Source organism: Notothenia rossii (genome assembly GCF_949606895.1).
Source record: "Notothenia rossii genome assembly, chromosome: 7".
NCBI lineage: Eukaryota > Metazoa > Chordata > Actinopteri > Perciformes > Nototheniidae > Notothenia > Notothenia rossii.
In genome coordinates, this window is record NC_136905.1 from 59,455,252 (window position 1) to 59,463,148 (window position 7,897).

The 7,897-nt window shown below is 40.1% G+C and overlaps 2 long non-coding RNA genes across 2 annotated transcripts; both read left to right on the top strand.

The window, feature by feature from the left end:
• Window positions 1–5,570: 5,570 nt before the first annotated feature.
• LOC307013986 lies at window positions 5,571–6,454 on the top strand. Its single transcript, XR_013801117.1, has 3 exons — window positions 5,571–5,839; window positions 6,017–6,140; window positions 6,320–6,454. It is a non-coding gene; the product is annotated as an uncharacterized lncRNA (long non-coding RNA).
• Window positions 6,455–6,470: 16 nt separating this feature from the next.
• LOC307013987 lies at window positions 6,471–7,338 on the top strand. The gene is made up of 2 exons (XR_013801118.1): window positions 6,471–6,542; window positions 7,207–7,338. It is a non-coding gene; the product is annotated as an uncharacterized lncRNA (long non-coding RNA).
• The last annotated feature ends 559 nt before the right edge of the window (window positions 7,339–7,897 follow it).

Below are 7,897 nucleotides of genomic sequence, written 5' to 3' on the forward strand. Positions count from 1 at the left end.
ATTCCGTTATGTAAGGAGGAGGTTTCTGAGGCAGGTCTGGATAGAGCTTTGGAGTTTGGATTATTGGAATATCTTCTATTTTTTCCGCTGTGTGTTCCTGTTCTAGCGGATTTGGTTTTTTAACGACGTGCATGTTTGCCGTCACTGTTACAGAACACTTTAAATGGAGCATCAGACTTGTAACATGTACTTTTCTTATCTCCGCTTTGTTCATAGCAATCTTTGCAGGTCCATACCAGGAGGGTTGTCCGGCTTTGATCCATGCTTGTTGCTCTCGCAGGTATTCTCCATTCTCATGGTCAATTACAGATTGTCTATGGGCTTTCGTTGGTTCAGGCTGATTATCTGCTGGAAGCAGTCCTCTCGTTTGCCACTGTTCCAACAGTTTCTTATATTGGGTCCATGTCTTCCATCTAAGATTTGGAACTGTTGTAGCATCTGATCTGATTGTTACCCTTTCCTTAATATCTGCAGTTGTGCATGGTTCTGCGTCTGGTCTCAACTTCGTGTCTTTAAGTGACATGTTCTCTTCTTATTCGAATGAAATTATGAAGTTTATCAAGGATTGAAGCACTAATCCTCCGACTAGCACCTTTGTTCCTGATTTTAATATCCTATGTCATCCGATCTTAACTTTAAATCAGGTTTTTTTTTTTTTTTTTTTAATTTTTTTTTTTTTTATATTATTAAAGTAAATTAAAATATAAAAATTTTGCAAATTCTAAATTGTTTAAAAAATAAAAATTTGTGCAAATTTTAAATTGTTAAAAATAAAAATTGTACAGTGTACAGTATAGTTTTGACTTTGAAATATGAATTTGGTTCAAATTCACAATGTTATGGTGTTTCCGCTATTTGGGTAATAATTCTGTACTACCACCAGAGTGCGCTATTTTAAATTCCAGCTTAATCCACTAGGGAATAGCTGTTTCAAAACTGACTCGTTTTTAACAAGGAGAAACTTAGTTTCCTCAAAAATATCTTTAAAATAGGAATTTACACTATGGTTAAACAACACAACACATAACCGCCAAAACACATTTGCAAAGAAGAATATTTCAAAAACTGCCAAAACACATTTGCAAAGAAGAATATTTCAAAAACCGCCAAAACACATTTGCCAGCAGCAATATTTCAAAAACCGCCAAAACACATTTGCCAGCAGCAATATTTCAAAAACCGCCAAAACACATTTGCCAGCAGCAATACTTCAAATCTTTGGAAATACAACAATCCTTCCCTCTAATATCCAAAAATTGATTCAGCCTTCTAGTTCCAACTGTGACAAGAAGTATTATTCGTTCTTCACAAGATGGAGGTCAGGAAAATGCCTCATTGGAGTGAAACCAGCTGCATAAGAACAAAGAAAGGAGTGCTTTGAATTAGCATTTCACGAAATGGCGATTGCCCTGTCTTTGTTTTTCCACATGTGGGGTGTAAACAAGATGGCACCCGATTATTTCGCACTCTGACCTGTAGACAAAGAGATTTGTCCATGCGGCTCTCAGGTGGGAGTTTAAACAATGGCTAGGTGATCTTTAAACGAACAGTAACAAAGTAAACCACTGGTGTGGTATCATAAACCCTGAAATACAAGCCAAAACAACACTTAGTTTAAAATAACAACATTTCTATCTAGTTTACTATGAAAAAATGGGCTTTATCTTATTGATATCATCACTTAAAGTTAGGAACCCTTACGCACTAGCTATAAACCTGTTCACGTAATATTTGACTTTATAGTCGACTATGGGCTTTATCTTATTGATATCATCACTTAAAGTTAGGAACCCTTACGCACTAGCTATAAACCTGTTCACGTAATATTTGACTTTATAGTCGACTATGGTTAACTGTTGCTATTTGGACACGCCAAACTGGGACTAATATGGAGACCTATCAGCCACTGATAATAGACCGTCGTCTTATTACTGCACTGCTGCTGTAACTCCGATTACCGTAACCCACCCGCAATATCTTTTTTTAAACAGAACAGTTTTAACCACTGATAAAGGCCTAGACCTTAACCAAGCCTTTCTTGAAAAGGACTTTCTTCACTGACTTCGGTCTTAGCCCTTAGCTGATTCACTATGCCCCGCTGGTTTTCACTTTCTCGGCCCTTAACCGATTCGCTATGTCTCTAGATCTTAACAAAAAGTCGTCAAATGGGCTATATACCCTTACGTCATAGGCTAACTAACTATTAATCGTAACAAGAGACACCCATGTGAAAGCAGCAAGGCACCTATCCGAAGTACAATGTCCACACACTATATATTTAAAATTCAACACCCACACGTGGTTAATAGCATGCAGGGTTAATGGAACAAAAGAAAATGTGAACTCACCCTGCCTGTGACAAAACAACGCCTCGTGGTTTTAGAGTGATTATTTTATCAATTTGGGTTGTTTTAACATTAAAATGCACAGCTATTTTCAGGATCAGCCGGCTGCCATCAAACACACAAATCTAACTTTGCCTAGTTTAACTAGTGAAGAATCTTTGTCATAACAGGCATCTTCTTACCGATTGATTTGAGCTCTTGTGTGTCGAATGGCTGCAAGCGTCTCCAGGAAAAAGCCGGTTGGTTTTCTCTCCTCGGTCAGCGAGATCACGTCAGGGAAGTCACCAGATTGTTAACTGTGTTCGTTATTCTCCCGTCCAGGAGAGAAGCTTTAAAATAGGAGACTAAATGGAGTCTCTGTGAAAGTTCAATTGGGTACTTTAATAAAAAGAAAGGCGCGGTAGTGTTACAGACAGAATATTGTTCAGTCAGACAAACAGCTGTGATCCGCTCCTCGATAGGGAAGAGAAGCGCCTGGATCTCTCCTCCGGTGGTTTATATATGGTGTGCTGGCTCCTCCCCGCCAGCCGGCTCGCCTCGTCTCCAATGTCCGTTATTGCATTTAAACAGAGGATAGGTTCTTTTCACATTCAATATATGCTTAACACGCCGTTTCTCCTCATATTCTCTTTCATCACTTTTCATTTAACACATTCTAAACGCTGTAATCAATACTCTAAACAATACTTCTCGGCTCGTTTGGTTTCCGGTCATTCCGGATGTTGTCACATGCTACTCTCGTCTGTAAACAATGTATTCAAATAAACTGTACCTTCATTTAATATTCAGCATGGTAGTATCTCGACATCTATAGTTGTAGTGTTAAATCAGTAGGCTTCGGTTTGCACCACTCCATATCATTTCGCTACTAAATTCACCTCTTCAGGAAATCGTATATTAGCCACATGCTAAATGCTAACCGGAGATGAAGGATTTTCAGAATAAAAGCTTAACTGCTTGTGCACAAGAATTTCTGGTTTTTCAGTATAAAAGAGCATTAAAACTGACGGCATGTTTAAACTACATTTCCCCATTAAAACATTGATTTTAATTTCTAACAGTGTGTGTGTGTGTGTGTGTGTGTGTGTGTGTGTGTGTGTGTGTGTGTGTGTGTGTGTGTGTGTGTGTGTGTGTGTGTGTGTGTGTGTGTGTGTGTGTGTGTGTGTGTGTGTGTGTGTGTGTGTGTGTGTGTGTGGACACTGTGATGGATCGTTGGAGCTCTGTGCAACTCAAGGCATATGCTCGAACGGGAGCTGCCTGGACGCTGCAATCATGTTGCACGCACTATCCGTGCTGAGTGCGCTGACTTTTCGTACAATGTCCCACTGTCTGGCTACCTAAATAAAGTCAAGTGCTCGGCGCAGTTGTCGGCGAAATGACGCTCCTCTGTTTTCTTTGAAACAGCTCCTTATATCTGTTAGCGCAGCTAGCTAGCACCAGATGCTAACAACAAGAATACTTGTGAGCATTCTGCAGGAGCGGGGCTGTCAGCATCAGCTTGTAGATGGTATTTTAAACTTGACGCGCTCTGAAACTACGGGGCGGCCGAGGACAAAAAATACACATGCGTTAATCGCGTAAATAATCAGTGGCGTTAATATTTGTTTGCGTTAACGCGATTAACAGCCCTAATGATAATACTTTTCTACTTGTACTTGAGTAACATTTTGAATGCAAGAATTTTACTTTAACAGAGTATTCCTACACTCTGGTAATTCTACTTTTACTTAAGTACTAGATCTGAGTACTTCTACTTTTACTCAAGTACACGATCCGAGTACTTCTACTTTTACTCCAGTACAAGATCTCTGTACTTCTACTTTTACTCCAGTACAAGATCTGAGTACTTCTACTTTGAATAGAGTACAAGATCTATACTACATAGTGACAATGTATGCTAGTTAGCTACTTTTCAGTCCACATCACGCTCAAGCTTCATTATAATATATTACAAAAAAGTAACACCATGCTTGTGTAACGGGTCACAACCATAAGCGATTTGTTAAATTATTAAATTACCAAGAAAATCTTTAATTTATAACAAATATTTATTTATACACATTTTTAACTCCGTTACACGTTGCGCATAACACCTCGTGGCCGCAGATTACTCCGGGTCCCAGACCGCCGCCCCCCCCCCCATAACCCAATAATATTTGTATTGCAGATCTACATGAATCACACAAACAATCTATTTTGGATTCAAAACGGCGAAAAGTGTCACGTTTGCATCCCTGTAAAGTACCGTAACGATACCCATCCATTGTCTAGCTAGCTAGCTCAGCTGCTACCTAGCTACCGTAACGTTAGCTAACATTACTTACTTTGTTTTCGGTCGTTAATCAAAATGAACACCATAGCTAGGACTTTGACGTTTGCAATGTTTTAAGTTTTGAGTTGTATGTTTTGTATCCGTTGATAAATAGTTTTAACGTTACCTCTCAAAATGCTTCTTCCTCTCCCGGCTGGTGAAGTGCTGTGTATTCAGAGAGAGCCGCGTGGCATGTGGTTACTGCCAGCGCCGTATAGACTGAGAGTTACGTCATCTCCGTTCACTCCAATGGACCACTTTTTCCAGCAATGGCGGATTGTGGAGCCTCTCAATCGTTCCCCGGAAGTTAGCGCCAAGGCTAGCAGAGCTGTAGAGTTGCAGCATAATAGACCGTTCGTGACGGACTTTTAAAGGTAAGAAGAAGTTTAAAGATTTATATTGCGGATATTATCAGTACATCTGATTCAAATTAACATGTGTATCAAAGGATGTCAGTGGATTATCCCTAAATTAGTAGATTTAGGGAACGTTTACAGATAACAGATAAAGCTAGGATTCCGGATCAAGTTAGCAACACACGTTGAACAGCCTTTTAATTGTAAATTCCGTTCTCTTAATGTCATTTCGTCCAACGTTGTTGAATTAGAGAAGAGGGTCTTCTAAAAGGGATTGTGTGCGGGGGTGGAGGGAGTTAAATATTAGATACATATAACTTTGGTGCGTGTAAGAGTGAGTGTTTTTAGCAGAGCCATATTGTGCCCTTGTGATTATGTTGATTATTACCTGTCTGTATAATGTTGCAGCTCAGTTGATTTTGGATTGATGGCAAAGGGAGAGGGACTTAAGTGAGAGTGAAAACACAAGGTAAGTTTAATACTACTGTTTTATATAAGTAAGCATACTAAACATGTATTCTATCACTGTACTATATAAGTAATATACAGTTAGTAACCTACTGTATGGCAGGTGGAGGGGCAGTGATGTTACAGGTGGAGGAGCAAAACTTCAAGACTGCAAACTCACAAGACAGAGAAATCAAAGTTTGTTCTCCAGAGAAGAGGTTGATTTCACTTCATTTATTTCATATTTTCTAAAGATGTGGAAATGGCAACAAAAAAAAACTTGAGAGCTGCAACCAAGACAACTGTAACAACATGAGTAGACAGCCACCAAGGTTTTTCAAGTCCATCTCTTACTCCATTTTGCCAACCCAAATGTCCAGGTACATGACGGGACACCTTGCTTGTTTTTGTTGTTTGTGCTCCTCTGGCTGGGTGCTGGCAGGTGGAGGGCAGTGATGTTGGCAGGTGGAGGGGCATTGATGTTACGGGTGGAGGGGCATTGATGTTAGCTGTTACACACCAGGCTCAAACTTAACACATTGCATTCTTCTTTGCAGTGTCCTTAATCCTGGAAGGGGAATCTGCAATTCCTGCAGAGTTTTGTAACCCGTTGGTCCGCACGCAAAGCAAATTTTTAAAGCCTTCTTAATTGTCTCATTGCTCCATTTCATCCCCTTTGTGGTGAGTCTGCCTAATGCCTTAAGTTGGTCTTTTGAGAACGTTTTCTTATATTTGTTGTCCCTAATTTTCATTGCTTTCTTGAGAGCTGCATTTTCCTTCCTGATTTTTCTTAGTGCAGACTTTGCTTTTTTGGTGATTCCTTCTTGGCTCTTTAATTTTCTCTTTAATTTTTTTAATAGATCTGTTTGACTGGCTGCTGGTTCCCTCGTATGCTGACTGGCTGCTGGTTCCCTTGTATGCTGACTGGCTGCTGGTTCCCTCGTATGCAGACTGGCTGCTGGCTGAGTGGGTGGTGTCCACCCTCCCTGTCTCTCCTCACTAGCCATGTCTTCTCTTTCTTCACCCTCACTTTCCTTTCTCTCAGTCTCCTCATCCCTTCTTCCCTCAATCTTTGAGACTAATGTAAGTAGAAGACATGGCACTGTAGATTTTCGAACATTTAAAATATTATACCACTTAAAAATAAGAAATATGACTTTTGTTACTAAGAATTCATACTTATTATACCTGTATCACCTTTCACACTATAGCTGTGATCATGAGCTATGGGCTTTGTAGATACAGGTCCCGGGGTGAATCGTGGTGCAGGGGCCCTTCTCTTTTTGACCGCAGGGCGATGCACGAAGATGGTGGGTATAGCCTCTGCTCTCAGCCTAGTCTTGCCCTTTTTTGTCTTGACAAACTGGTCTGCATCAAAATGTGCCTGCGGAGTGACTTGAGGTTACTTCACACACAGAACAACTCAGTTTTGTCTGCCCACATAAATATTCCATAGTGGTTGAATACACAGTATCAGGAAACACTTTATACTTACTGGACATGTTATACTCATTACATACTGTATATAAAATATGACCAAGAATGTGAGACAACTTTATAGAAATTCATATCACATTTGTTACTGATGCCATTTGTCATACTTTGTTAAACTCACAAATAATAAAGTTCCATAACTTCAGTTGGGAACAAAGACCACACCTTATCTCCCCAAGGCAATTTCCCATCCAATAGGTGTGCTATATAGGTGTGTATAACCCTTTCTCCTGTCTGTTACTCCCTCTTTCAGCACAAGAACCAGAGGGGGATTCAATGGAGCCTGAATACCTGCATTGAGACCCTCACCCTGCACCCTGAGTCTCAGCTCTGTGTTTTTCAAGCCTTTCCCTGTTTTTTTGTATTAAACAAAACATTAAGCTTTCCCAATGGTGTGGTTTTCGTTTTGTGAAAAAGTGCAAATGCAGTGTTTGTATATAATATCCTCACATATTTTTTTGCTGTTGGTCGTGAAATTGCTCCTGCTGACTTGAGCCAGCCATTTTTTCCTCCGCTCTGTGTCAGTGGGGAAGCCGTAGATTCGTACTCCTTTCTCGGAGCGATTTGAGCATCCCCAGGCAGCACAGCAAACCATGGTGGCGACTAGGAGGCAGCACAGCAAACCAGGACAACACGGAGGAAAAGGCACAGACAAACTGCATGATATGCTATTCAATGTTTATTGAATTCCATGTATTTGCAATGGATGTTCCTAAAACAACACATTTAACATCATCATCATCATCATGCTGCTGCTGCTGCTGCTAGTCCTTTGATAGTCACCTGTCGGTCTCCTGTCCTTTCTGAAAGCCATAAAGATGACATTAGTCATTTAGATAACTTGTGTCCTCAATTACCATGGGATTACTGAAACTACCATGAATTTAAGAAAATGGTAGAAATTAATCTAATCTGAATTTTGAAGCATTCCTTTAGATCCCCTC